Source organism: Haematobia irritans, chromosome 3 (genome assembly GCF_050003625.1).
Source record: "Haematobia irritans isolate KBUSLIRL chromosome 3, ASM5000362v1, whole genome shotgun sequence".
In the NCBI taxonomy this organism is placed as follows: Eukaryota; Metazoa; Arthropoda; class Insecta; order Diptera; family Muscidae; genus Haematobia; species Haematobia irritans.
In genome coordinates, this window is record NC_134399.1 from 57661913 (window position 1) to 57677298 (window position 15386).

The following is a 15386-nucleotide window of genomic DNA, read 5'->3' on the forward strand; positions in this document are numbered from 1 at the left end:
GTTATTTTCAATCCTTCAGTCCTTTTTGGGCCACCCTGTATAAGTGAAGTACGACACCTAATCTAACCTGTGATGACTATCATTTTTTTTTGTTAAAAGAGAGAGAGAGAGAGTGTAGTTATGACTCGGCTAGGTTAGGTATGGTGCGTGTCTGAAGAAGGGTTATATAGTTTATATCCAACAGTTTACTCAGGGAGGTTGGTTTACCCTATTCACGCCTATTTATTTATTTTTAATTAATTTTATCGTGACAGTGAATGAGATCTCATTCACGCTCACATCTCTTTGCTGTAATTTTCTTGATGAGGCTGGGGGGATGATGATTGGTGTTCTTTTTAAACTACAGCGACGACGATGATGAGATCGCCATCTAGAAGATCGTCGCGTTGCTGATGCTGCCGCTGATGATGATGATGTGATAAATAAAATTTCAAAATAATAACAATAAAATCAAATATACTACTTCTACTTATGGCTGACTGACTGCTGGCGATGCCAACAGCCTGCAGTGGCGACGGTAATGTGTGATTGTTTGGTGTTGGCGGATTCTTTGTATTTAACGGTTCAGGAATGAGAATGAAATGACATTGCTTCAAAGTTAAAAATTTCAAAATTTTCATTTTCAAAAAAAAAAAAAAAAAAAAACGACGAAATCGAAATCACACTCAAGTGAAAAACAAAAATAATGACCAAGATACCAAAAACCAAAAAAGACATCCAATAAAAAATGTGACGTCGTGTTTTGCCAAAAAATGTATAGTGGTGGTATATTTTTTATTCTTGTCCTCCATCTCTTCCTTTTCACCACCACCTCCACCATTGTTTAAAAACGAATTTCTTCAACGCAGATGCGGATAATAATGATGATGTTGGCGAAGAAGAAAATTTGTCCGCAGCCTATGTGAATGTGGAGAATGTTTATTATGTTTAAAAAAGAACAAGAAGAAGAACAAGAGAAATTTTTGTCGGATATGGATTTCGCAAAGATGAACTCTTCTTTGGTGTAGTAAAACAAATAAAGAAAAAAAAACAAAAACAACTTGAAAGACGCAACAAAACAACACAGGTATCGTGCTGTGTTGTTGATGTAAAAGTATTTATGTATATCATGATATATCACAGTGTGCCTGCGCGTGTATGTGTGTGTGTGTGCTATAAAATGGGTGTTAAGTATCACTTGTTCTCCTCTGATACTATGGTAAATGTCATTAAGAAAACTCTCAAAATAGTCATAAACTCAAGAGAGTGAGTTAAGTCGAAATTATGAGAACATAAATCTGGAGTTTGTGGTGAGAAATTGGAATGGTGATATTTTGTATTTGTATGGCGGTTTGAAGACAATTTTTATCTATTTCGTTTGTTTTATAGCTAGCTTGAGAAAGATTATAAAATAATTATCACTGCAAAAATAAATCCCTATACAAATAAAGGATAAAGGACTGATGTTAACATCTGTATCGATTATACTAGGGCACAACGAACATTTCTCTAAAATACATTAATGAAGTAATCTTATTCTGGTGCTTTTTCTTCTCTAGTAGCTAGAATACTGCTTTTTCCCTTATGCGATTTCATTGAAAAGTTTTGGCATAAAATTCGAATTTTAAGGACAAGAAATCTTTGACCTCATATAAACTGACATTTATTTGTTCGTAAATAGCTTTGTTGATATACTGCAAAGAGAAAATGGCATATTAGATAAATAAATTCTGCAACGTAATTTTATTTTTATAGAATCTGGATTTAATTTTAAACAAGAAAGGGAGGTCTAAAGTCGGGTGGGGCCGACTTTATTGTAGCCTGCACCACTTTGTAAATCCACATTATCGATACCATATCATCAATCCGCCAAATGTGTTGGGTGCTACATATATAAAGGTTTATGTTTCCATATACATACATTTAAATCTGACTCGATCTGGACAACATTTGTTAGACTTCTACAAAATCTATAGACTTAAAATTTAAGTCGGCTAATGCCCTGGGGGGTGGAACACAATATTAGTAAAAATAAAAAATATTAAATCTGAAGCAATTTTTAGGAAACTTCGGAAAAGTGGATTTCTGATTTATCGGTCGATAGATTTGTAGTAGAAGTATAGGAAAACTAGAGTCATTTTTGACTTAGCAATGTTGATTTTACAAGGAAAATTTTGGTATTTTGACAATTTTTGACGAAATTGGAAAAACATATATGGGAGCTATATCTAAGTCTGAACCGATTTCAACCAAAGTTGACATACTATGTTAATTCTAATTCTAATCGTGAGTCACGACATATATCGTGAGTCACGATATTGTCGTGCGTGAGTGTGCGTGAGTAAAAGTTTTATTTTCGTGAGTGTGCGTGAGCGTGAGACCTACCAAACAATATCGTGCGTGAGTAAGATTTTTTCCGTCGTGAGTGTGCGTGAGTAAAATATTACTCACGTGCTCACCTCTGTTTCATACACATTGAACCCGCCCACCAGGAAGAAAAATTTTGATTAATTTTAGAAAATTTTAACTAAATTGTACACAGAAAAAAGTGAACTACATTATAGGAAAAATGAACTATCTCGTGAAAATATTGAACTAAGTTATATTCCAAATCAGTGTATTATGTTAGGACCAACAGTCTTGGTACACCAAAAAGAATGCACCTCAAAGATGGTTCAAGAACATGATGTTATTTTTGGACGGGGATTATGAAAAAAAAAAAAACATTTTGTTTTTCGCCAAATATAATTTCCAAGACGAGTTTACAACAATTTTGCTTAGCATAGAAGACGCATTTCTCTAATATAAAGTTTTTTTCCTTGACCAAAAGTCGATAAACTTTTCAATGTAGTTATATTGTCTTTATAATTAAGTGATTTCACTTAAAAATGTTTGGGCTAAGGTCAACTTGACTTTAATAATTCAGAAAAATTCTTTAAAATTAATGAAATTTTCTTTAAATTTGTTGTCTTTTGCATCTTGACTACAAAACAAAAAATCGTTCAAATAAAGGACATGTTTTTCAACACTTTATTTTAAAGACGTTTTTTACTTGAAACATAGCATAATTTCTACAAGAAGTCAAGTCTGAATTTGGAAAATAAAGTTGTCGTTAACTAGGTTTTAAAGGACTTTGATAGCATATGAAGAAAAAAAAACCTGAAAAAAAGACGAAAAATTGAAATGTGCTTCCTAGAAGCAAGTACTCAAAACCCAAATTGAAAAGAGAATTGTGTCTTAAAAGTATCCTTAATTCTATTCTCCGCTTCTTTGGCTCGGAATCACTACCAAAATTTTTAAAGACAAAATCTTTGGAACCAGGCATGCTTGTTTCAGTGCGATTACACGTCGATATCACAAATTAATTTCAACAAATTTAAGAATATTTATTATACGTAATTATTTTTTTTTCACTTGTAAAAGAAAATTTCGTAGTTTGAAGGAAAAAATTGGAAAATTATAAAACATGTAAAGACAGAACCATATATGTGGTAAAATTTACAAATTTTAAGAAATTCAGAACTATTTTGTTTTTTTGGAAATACGAATTTAGAAAATCTTGTAAATCCCTTTTAGTTCACAATTTTTATTTTTATTAATTAATTTTATTTTATTAATTATAATAATTCCATGAATTAAAATAATGTTGAAGGCCCTAGAGGGTTTACTTTTTTTGGGTGTAATATTTAATATTAGGTGAATAGTTTTTTTTTTTTCAGTGTATTAGGACCAATAGTCTTGGTACACCAAAAAGAAAGTACCTCAAAGATAGTTCAAGAACATGATGTTATTTTTGGACGGGGAATATGGAAAAAACATTGTTTTTTTTCGCCAAAAATAATTTTCAAGAAAAGTTTACAACAAACATGTTACATGTTCACGGTCCAAAAGTAACATTATGATCTTGAAACATGTTTGCACGCCCATTTTTATACCCTGCGCCACACTGTGGAACAGGGTATTATAAGTTAGTGCATATGTTTGCAACACCCAGAAGGAGACGAAATACACACATGGTGTCTTTGGCAAAAATGCTCAGGGTGGGCTCCTGAGTCGATATAGCCATGTCCGTCTGTCCGTGAACACAGTTTGTAATCAAAGTGTAGGTCGCAGTTTTAGTCCAATCGACTTCAAATTTGGCACAAGTATGTGTTTTGGCTAAGAATGGAACCCTATTGATTTTGGAAGAAATCGGTTCAGATTTAGGTATAGCTCTCATATATATATTTCGCCCGATATGGACTTATATGGCCCCAGAAGCCATAGTTTTACTCTCATTTGCTTAAAAGTTTGCACAAGAAGAACAATTAGTACTATAGTCAAGTGTGCCAAATTTTATTGAAATCGGTTCAGATTTAGATATAGCTCCCATATATATAATTCGCCCGATATGGACTTATATGGCCCCAGAAGCCAGAGTTTTACCCCAATTTGGTTGAAATTTTGCGCTAGGAGTACAATTAGTAGTGTAGTCACGTGTGCCAAATTTTATTGAAATCGGTTCAGATTTAGTTATAGCTCCCATATATATCGTTCGCCCGATTTACACTCATAGACCACAGTGGCCAATCTTTTACTCCGATTTAATTAAAATTTTGCACAGATAGTAGAAATAGCATTGTAGCTATGCGTGCCAAATTTGGTTGAAATCGGTTGAGATTTATATATAGCTCCCATATATAGCTTTCGGCCGATTTACACACATATGACCACAGAGGCCATTTTTTTGCTCCGATTTAGTTGAAATTTTGCACAGGGAGTACAATTAGCATTATAGCTATGCGTGCCAAATTTGGTTGAAATCGGTTCAAATTTAGATATATCTACCATATATAGCTTTCGCCCGATTTACACTCATATGACCACAGAGGCCAATTTTTAACTCCGATTTAGTTGAAAATTTGTACAGGGAGTACAATTAGCATTATAGCTATGCGTGCCAAATTTGGTTGAAATCGGTTCAGATTTAGATATAGCTCCCATATATATGTTTTTCTGATTTCGACAAAAATGGTCAAAATAACAACATTTTCCTTGTAAAATCGCCACTGCTTAGTCGAAAAGTTATAAAAATGACTCTAATTTTCCTAAACTTTTATTACATATATATCGAGTGATAAATCATAAATAAACTTTTGCGAAGTTTCCTTATAATTGCTTCAGATTTAAATGTTTCCCATATTTTTTTTTACTAACATAGTCCCAGACATCAGACATTTATATATAGCACCCAACGCATTTGACGGATTTGATATACTATCGAAAATGTTGATTTACAAAGTGGTGCAGGGTATAATATAGTCGGCCCCGCCCGACTTTAGACTTTCCTTACTTGTCTTGTATATCAAATTTAGTATTACCCGAAATAGTTATCGATGCATACGGACACTTTACTGAATATTTCAACTTGATGATCCATAAAATGAAAGCAACGAAAAGTACAAATAAATGGGTTAATTAAATAGACAATTTCCCGACGCTTCACCCACATAATAATAAATTTATCTGTTTGGTTGTTTTTTTTTTCTATTCTTCTATTTGTTCAGCTTAGTTCAGTTTCAGGCAAAAATTAATTTGGCCAATTGCGGTGACACTGGTAATGGGCTAATCAAACAAACCGAATGAGGCTACTGAATTCGAAACTAATTAATTTATAACAATTATAATTTAATTAACGCAATAATCGATGGATGTATCGACTAACTCAAATAGCTAAGTGTGGATGAATGAATTGGTGAATAGTATGAGAGGTTGATTATTCGCCGCCCACTATTGTCATTAACAATTGCGGTGGTGGAAATGGTGGCAGGGGTTTTGACTTAATCACAAATTGCATATGCGTTAAATACAAACTTGTAGACCGACAATTCAATCAATTAAGAAAAACAAAACTATTTGAAAAAAAACACCAAATGAAAATTAATTGCAATACACGGTTGAGATGATCATCATCATCAGCACATTATCATGTTGTTGCGGTGGTCATTTGGTCTTAAATGTAAAATGTGCCAATTTGAGTATTTTTGTCTCTTGCTATTTGTAATTGAACACTTGTATTAAAAGGCCCATAAGATTGTGTGGGATATAGAAATCCATACGTCCGTCCGTCCGTCCGTCCTTGGGTTCATATGTCCGTATGTATACAACAGTTGGGCATGTACTTAATCGTCTCGTAAGTACTAAAAAGTAAAAGCTCAAATAAATTCAATATTTAAACAATTTACGAAATTTCCCATAAACTAATCTCATATGACCAAGTCAATGATTGTAGGCTCATATGGACATATGTGTGCACGTATATTGGGGTGGATAACAAAATTATGGAGGAGATAGTGAATATTGTATATCAGTTGATGCGAAGCACATGGTCGAATGTGTACTTGGATCCAAAGATTTTGAGCATCACCTACACTGAAAAAAGCATGTCCGGTTGCAAAGATTTTGTCTTTAGACTGATGATTTTGGTATTGATACTGATACTGAGCCATAGAAGCGGAGAATTGAAGTAAGGTTAAGACATAATTCTCTTTTAAATTTGAGTCTAGGAAATAAATTTTAATTTATTCAATTTTTAAGTATTTTAATGCTCTTTGCATGACCAATTTTGACCAATTATGTTTGCATAAAGAAAAATGAATGTCTCATTTAATATATGACGGTTTTCCTAAATAATATTGATATCGAGCTTCAATAATGGAAAATTTACTTTGTCATACGTCTGAATTATGTCTAAGAGAAATAATGAAGATGACTAATGCCCTGTTCCTGTATATCGAACGCAACCCCATTCGAAAGAAAGGCAGTCACTCGAATTCGAATGAACTTGAGTTTTTATATTTTTGAAAGTTCGTTTCGTTTGTATGAGAATACATTGATTATTAAAAATGAGTATTTTCAAATTTTTGGCCTGAGAATTCATTCAAATGTTAACAATGTTTTTACTTTTTTCTTGACACTTATTGTATATGTTCGTTTATTGCTCGACAACAAAATATGAAGTGACTTGCCTTTCGAAATAGGAGAACAAAACTCAATTTTCTTTCGTTTGGAATACGAAAGAAAGCTTCGTTCGATATACAGGAACAGGCCATAAATTCGAAACGTCTGTCTTCTCGACATTTCTCGATTGCATTTCTTTATATTTTCGTAGCACTCTTGATGGTGGACCAACAAATAATCTTATTCATATCAACAAAGAAAATGTAACTTTCTTATAAAGACATATCTAATCGACTGTTTGTCTTCAAAAGTTCCAAATCGATTGTTTACTCTTCAAATTTTTATAATCGACTTTTGATTTTTTTAAGTCAAATCGACTAATCGACTTCTTCTAGTGAACAAACTAGACTAATTGAATTTGAATTGAAATGGCAATGTCACGTACACCGAAAAAAAGTGACCTGTGTTATAGGAAGAATGAACTACCACGCACGAAAATTGAACTAAATTTTACTCCACATTTAGAGATTTCCACAAAGCGTTGTTAAAACCAGGGAATTTTAATGCCCTGTTGTACTTTTTAACTGCAGTTCACGAAATTACGGTCATTGAACTTTATACTCACGTTTAGTTCATAAAATTTTTGAGACATACTTAAAAAAAAAGTAAGATTTCATTAAGCTGTGGAAAATTGCGATAAAAATAATAAAATTTAACTACAAGCAAATAATTTTTTTTCAATAAAAATAAGTTAAATTTAGCGTTAGTTTAACTACGGAAATGTTTTTCTGTGTACATATAGGTTCTTTTGTGGTGGTAACTCATAAAAAAATCGAAAGTCCCAAAGTCAAAAGTTGACTTTTAAATAATCGAAAAAATCGATAATCGATTTTTTAATATTTAATTGCAACCGCTATCACAGATTTTAGAAAATGTCCGACAACATATGGCTTGTTTTTGTATTTCAAGCATGTTTATTAAAACAGGTCCTGAGGTTTCTTAATGTAATATTGCATCTGTGATTAGGTTAGGTTATGGAGGATGACACCAATCCGTGGATTGGCCATCACACACAAAAAAAATTCACGAAAAATTTTCCAATTAAAATTTTAATTGAGTTTTAAAAAATATTCAATTAAAAATTTAATTGATTCAACAAAATTTTTAATTGAAACAAAAGTCAATCACAAAAATAATAATATCAATTAATTTTTTAATTGAATTGACCTTCAATTAATTTTTTAATTGATACTATCATTTCTGTAATTGAAGACATATCAATTAAAAATTAATTGGATCAATTAATTTCGTGATTGAATCAGAAAAAAAAATTTGTGTGCAGTCTTGCCATCAGTATGTAGCTATTGGTTTTATTACTGTTGTAAAAAATCCAGTTAAAAGGCACAGTTTCATTTGCCAATGTTCTCCGATCCTCTTTATTTTCCAGCCAATTCAGTCTGAAGTCTAAGACTACCGCTAAGTACCGAGCCGATTTTGAGAGGGTCAATTTTACCCCTTGATGTTCTGGGTCTTTATATCCAATAATTTTCCTTCTTCAAGTGCAGAACGCTAAATCTGTTTTCCTTGGATTAACCCTTAAACCACCGCTGCTAGCCCAGTCCGATAGAGATTGTAACGACTCACTCATGACAACAGAGATCGTATCCAAGAATTTGTCTGACACTATTACGACAATGTCATCTATATACACTAATAGAAAAAATTACTCTCAAAAATTGTGAACGGACGGTAACAAAATTAAACGGAAACGTTAACGAAAAATCAAAACGGAATGTGAACGGTTTCGTCAACGGGCGTTCACGATTTCATGAACGGCACTCGTTATTCTGTGGCCATGAAAAGTCTTATAATATTCGTTAGACGTTCTTATGGCAACTCCGCTGTGGTGCAATGCGCTAAGGCGACTGTTAGCGCGTATGGTGCGGTCAATCCAGGGTAGCGGACTTTTTTTTATATATTCATAACCATTAGGTTTTCAGATCATGGACGCTGGACGTTGTTTTGACAACACATGGCGTCATTTTATCGCTGTCAGATTGACTTTGTCTGTTCTCTGTTTGACACCACATGTTTGTTGATTCATTTTCCTGAACGGATCGTTTTAAAATGAGAACGCCGTTCATGATTTTTTCTATGGGTGAACGCTGCCACTTTTATATCCCTATTACTCAGAACGGTTAGCTGCTCAACCACAATCAGTAGCCACAGTACGGGTGATATAACTACTTTTGTGGCATATAACTACTTTGCCTCTACAGCATTTAGATATATTTTGGTCTGTCACAACATTTGCAATGTGACTAAGCAGCCACCCACAAAAAAAATAAAATATGAATTTGTTCATAAATTTGTACATTTTTATAAATTTATAAACTTTTTCTCAAAAAAATGTGTAACCTACATAATATATTGTTTTCGTAAATACTTGTTATGAAATTAATTTTTTAATAATATATAGGGACGGTTTCATAAAATTAATGAACCTTTACTTAATATATCAAAAATACTGGTTTTCTCTTGTGAGAGAGCCACAACATAGAGTTACTCTCATGTGTATACAATACAAGCATATAATACTAGACAAAAAAAAAAACGAAACAACACTTTAAAAACAAGACGTGTGTTTGAGTTTTTCAGTACAGTTTGAGTCTCCGTCGCGATTCGAAGATTATTTATTGCTAAAAAAAAATTACGAAAAAAAAACAATATTAACTGGAAGCGTTGGTGCTTATGTTTATAAATAATACTATAATTATTAAAATATAATTATTAATTATATAATAATGTTCTTTGCTAGCTGGACTTTAATGCGGGTTTTAATAAATGGGTTCATACATTTGACAAATTATGCAGGCATTAGGAATCAGAAATCTAAATGAAAAGTTGCATGTAATGCATGACGTTTTTATTATATATTATGTAAAAGTTCATATTTTTCAATGACAAAAATATGTATACTTTATTTATAATATTAAAAATTCCATTTATATTATGTACACATTCGTAGTCAATGAAAACCTGTATTTTTATTTTATGAATTGTTTTCATATAAGTTGTTTGGAAAATTTTTGTGAACACTATTCATAAAAATAAATGTATTATTTTTTGTGTGTACCATTGTTGCAGTATTTGTGCATTAAGATGGGCTATATTAACATGATGTCTTCCAGGGGTCCTTTTAAGTTGACTTAGGTTAGGTGGCAGCCCGATGTATCAGGCTCACATAGACTATTCAATCCGTTGTGATACCACATTGGTGAACTTCTCTCTTATCATTAAGTGCTGCCCGATTCCATGTTAAGCTCAATGACAAGGGACCTCCTTTTTTATAGCCGAGTCCGAACTGCGTTCCACATTGCAGTGAAATCACTTAGAGAAGCTTTAAAACCCTCAGAAATGTCACCAGCATTACTGAGGTGGGATAATTCACCGCTGAAAAACTTTTTGTTGTTCGGTCGAAGCAGGAATCGAACCCAGCACCTTGTGTATGCAAGGCGAGCACGCTAATCATTGCACCACAGTGGCTCCGTGACTGACTTAGACCATTCAGTCCATTGTTACACCACAGTTGATGAACTTCGCTCTTATCAATGAGCGCTACCTGATTGAATGTTTGGTCCAATGACAAGGGACCTCCTTTTTATAGGCAAGTCCGTATGGTAAGAAATATCATCAGTATTATTGAGAGAGGAAACTTGGAGTGAACCCTTGGAGTGAACCCTATGGAAATGCACAGTCATCTCGATGAGAGATTTGTGGTCGTTTTCGAAATGGGGAATACAAGGTCCAAGGAACTTGATATTGGGTGATAAAAGGGTAAATACCCGTGAATTTTTTTTTTAATTTCCCTCCATCATCATTTGCACAACAAGAAAACATTAAATACATACATATATATTTAGACCACCCTAATGTCTGCATGTCAATTCGCAGCGAAAGTGATTTTGAAGTGTAATCGTTTACTTGAATATGTGAGCACGTTTTTCCGCGTTGAGGAACACTGTAATCCGATATGGCCAACCAAAGTGTCTTTAATGTGGCATTTATAGATCCGTAAGACCTGTCCGTTCTCTGGTCTTTTGGGGGCCATCTAAGGCAACAATGTTTGGCTGGCGTTGTTGTCAGACCACGATGAATACATTCAAACACCGGCTACAACAATGAGAATATCACAAATAACAACAACAACAATAACAATATCATAATATTGAGAAAAACATAATTAAATATATTACGCCCACACATTATGATCGACACAAATCCAACGGATGTTTTTGTTTTTCTTTTACGTCTTGGCTCGACAATAATGGACCCAAAGTCTGGGCGCTCAGGGGGTTTAGAGAAAGGGCAAAAACTGACGACGAAGAAGAAGAAGGCCACTTGTAAAGATGGATCCATTTAGTTTTGTTTTTTTTTTTTTTTGTGTTATTTTTGAGGTTTTTGGCTTGGGTTTTCTGGCTGAAAACCTCATGCCTGCTGCCTGAGTGAGAGTAATCAATGACAGAGATTAAGATTCCAATGTGGATGGATATGAATGGATGCGATACGGTGGCTGTTTGACGGGACAGAAGGTCTGGTCAACCAAACTAAAAACAAAAACAAAAAAAAAGAAGGTGGTGGAGGCGTTGCCATAGAATAGTGATTGACAAAAAAAAATATTTGTTACTAAATATTATTAGATTGTTTTTTGGCTTTTGTTATTTAATAGATTTGTTAATAATCTCTATGATGCCAACAGACCGATGGATAGATAAACGAATCAGCAGTGACCAAACTACATGACCAGGCAGAAATGCGACAAGATATTTGAGAAGAAAACGAAAGTTATTGATGACTTGTTGTCAATTGGAAATGCTTCAAATCGAAAGTGGCACTGTGGAAGGGGGCGGCGGGAGGTAGAAAACTAGTGTGTCAATTTGTTATGGCCATAAAGTCATTCGGTCACAATGATCGCCCCATCAACCAGAGGGAATTAAGTGAAAATCTATTTTGTTAGGGGCAGGGGTTTGGGGTTTGGTAACAAAATGATAATGAACTGCTTTGCCATGGAAAATGTCGATAAGACATGCAATTTTATGTTCTCTCTCGAGTGTTTGTGCATTAATTTCTAAGCAATTCATGGTGTGGGAATTTCATGGTGTGGGAGATTTTATGCGGTATTTAATTTCACGTGATTTCAACAATTGTGGAAAAGTTTCTTTTGGTTTTTTTTCTTCCTGGCCATTAATGGCATTTATAATTTGTAGATAAAACTACTGTTACCGCCATACTATTTATGGCCTAATAAAATCTCCCAAATATCCTGTTCTTGTATTAATCACAAACTATATCAAGTCTACTGACTTTTAAATGGACCAAAGGCAGTAAAAGTCTTAGCTGAAGGTAACATAATATAAGTAGCAAAAATGTACCAAATAGTACCCTAAATATGTAACTGAAAGGATTTAGAATTTAAAGGTTTAAGGTCGGTACTCTGTTTGGTTTTCGCGTTGAAACTCCATACAAAACCACAAAATGCGAAAAACGAGCGAAATTTTTCCATTTGTGGTACTTTGTTTTTTTTTCGAGTTGAAAAACTGACGTTTATAGCATGGCACCATTTGCAATGTTAATTCAGAAATAATTTATTTATTAAAACAATTTGTATGGGTTTATAACGCAAACAAGGAGCATATTTTTGTTCTGAAAATATACAAAGGATCAAAGGAGTAGCAGATCAATTGCCTAAGGAAAAATAAAATGTGAATTTTGTAATAGCAAGCAGCAACCACCAACTTAACCCTTTCACTACCGATGTCCACCCAGAAGGACATTCGAAAAAGACACCAAATTCTATTTTCCCACTTAGTTTCGATTTATTTCTCGATGTTATTTTAAAGTAGATGCTTTAATCTAAATAAGCTATAAATATTGTCCATATTGGTGAGGTCTAAAATACATTTTTATAAACTTCTTTAACAATAAACGAAAAATACCAAAATTGGAGACAATATTTGTACTGTATGTTTCTAGTAAATTGACATTTATACAAAAACTATAGCAGATACTTTTACGGGTTCTTTTTTGTATTTTTTCTCATACCTTGAAATATAGGCCAAATAGCGCTTATATTCGTAAGGCCATTTGATCACAGTTCAAGAATCAAGTTTTCAGAACAAGCTCATATAGCTCTTGAAGTAATTGATATAGGTTTTCAAAATTACAATTTTTGTTCTACATTCTGTTAGTACAAGTAAAAACAGAAGAAAAATAAAAGTTTTTTACATTAGGTTTATTTCGGTAGTGAAAGGGTTAATTCAATATCCCTCCCTGTTAAATAGCGCTCCCTGATACCTAAATAAACATCGCTTTCTTTGTGCGAAATAATGGTTTCTATAAAATTTTTTCGCAAGAATGAACATTGTACCGGTCTTTACTACGAAGTTTGCCTTTTATATTTAGAGATTAGAAAATATTCCCCATTGAGATCTATACAATTTTGAAAGTGTTTGAACCAATTGCCTAAGCATTTTTGCCACTCTGATTGAGGTGTCTCCAAAATATGCATTCTGAACGCACCAACCTTTTTTCGGGTGTAGAAAAACATTGACCAGTTTATCAGTTAATTTTTTACGTACGGGAATAAAAAGAACTCATTCGGAACCAAGTCAGGATCATGCGGCGAATGACCCATCTTGCAGTTAGGTTATATTAGGTTATGTGGCAGTCCGATGTATCAGGCTCATTTAGACTATTCAGTCCATTGTGATACCACATTGGTGAACTTCTTTCTTATCACTGAGTGCTGCCCGATTCCATGTTAAGCTCAATGACAAGGGACCTCCTTTTTATAGCCGAGTCCGAACGGCGTTCCACATCGCAGTGAAACCACTTAGAGAAGCTTTGAAACCCTCAGAAATGTCACCAGCATTACTGAGGTGGGATAATCCACCGCTGAAAAACTTTTTGGTGTTCGGTCGAAGCAGAAATCGAACCCACGACCTTGTGTATGCAAGGCGGGTATGCTAACCATTGCTCACGATGGCTCCCTGTTTAGTTAAAAATTGAATTGATACAATCAACCTTTTAATCAAACTAATAAGACAATGTTAGTTAAGAAAATGAGGGAATTTTCGCAATTTTTATTAAACAATAAATTGTTCCAATTAACAATATAATTTAAAAATCTAATCGATCTTGATTGCAAAACTCAATTAATCGTTTAAGTGATTTAATTAAAAAGTTTAACTAAATAATTAATTGAATTAATAAAAAAAATTGAGTTTTGCAATCGACATCAGTTAAATTTTTGATTAAATCAAATAAAAAATTAATTGTTGTTTTTTTGCAATCAACTACAGTTAAATTTTTAATTGAATCAATTAAAAAAATTAATTGAAATTTTGAAATCAAATCGATTAATTTTTCCAATCAAAGATGTTTTATGCCCAATTAAAACTGACTGATACTATCATTTTCGTGATTGAAGATATTTCAATTAAAAAATAATACATCCAATTAATTTAGTGATTGAATCAGCAAAAAAATATTTTTTTTTTGTGTTGGGTTACCCAATCCAGATATATAAAAGGCAACCCTCGTCAATATTGGCAAAATCCGAGTATGGATCGACAAGAACATTGTTTTGTATTGTTGCAAGAAAGTGAATACTATAGTCACATACCGAGAGTATCGTAACCAAAATGAGTCTCTAGGACAGTCAAAAAGTCAAATGACACACTGACAAAATATCAACGAGATATTAAATTTAAGCAACCTACATTTTAGGATACCTAATGTGCACAACATTAAGGACAAATTTCTTTAAAATAATGAAAGTTTAATCTTTGCTACAAAATATTTTTTTTTTATAAAATTTTGGACACACATTTTTGTAATTTGCATTCCTCCGTTGAATTCGTTTGTCATTGAAGTGAGGCAAATTTTCCTTAAAGTAAAGAAAAATATTTTTGATTTAAGGAAATCTTTCTTAAATTGAATAAACTGAATATTTAGAGTTAAGATAAAAATGTTTTATTAATAGATTAAGTCTTATTTTAAGGATTTTGAAACTTTCGTTTAAAGTTTTTTTTTGAAACTAAGAAAATAATTTTTACTTTGAAGTGTCTGTTATAATTTCGATTTTTAAACAGACATTTTTTTGCACGTCAATAGCTTTATTAATATATCGAGAAAATACACTAAAAAAAGTTTACTTGGATCCAAAGATTTTGGCCTTCCTTTAAGGATTTTGCTATTGATTCCGAGCCAAAATGCGGGTTCTTTAAAATAAGGCAATATTTTTGCGACCTATCTGGCTTTAAATCTAGGATCTATAAAATTAAAATTAGGATACAGATCTGATTTAGTGAATTTTTATTCAATTTTTCCGGTATACTAATAAAGCTATTCACGTACAAAGAAATACCAGTTTAAAAATCGAAATTATGACGGATATTTCGAAGTAA

General features: G+C 32.8%; 1 protein-coding gene and 1 long non-coding RNA gene across 4 annotated transcripts in view; one reads left to right on the forward strand and one right to left on the reverse strand.

Moving 5' to 3' along the window:
• Nucleotides 1-15386, forward strand: part of CaMKII (Calcium/calmodulin-dependent protein kinase II) — an 80297-nt gene that overhangs the window by 15540 nt on the left and 49371 nt on the right. The window contains exon 1 of one of the 3 annotated variants that reach the window (XM_075302180.1): nucleotides 1049-1066. The exons of the other annotated variants lie outside the window; for them this stretch is intronic. The gene's annotated coding sequence lies outside the window, so the exon portion shown is untranslated. Of the gene's footprint in view, nucleotides 1-1048; nucleotides 1067-15386 lie in introns of those variants that run through there. 3 annotated transcript variants of the gene reach the window in all.
• On the reverse strand, nucleotides 1596-5578 carry LOC142227994 (uncharacterized). Its single transcript, XR_012720031.1, has 2 exons — nucleotides 5340-5578; nucleotides 1596-1673 (listed from the first exon to the last, which is right to left on the reverse strand). It is a non-coding gene; the product is annotated as an uncharacterized LOC142227994 (long non-coding RNA).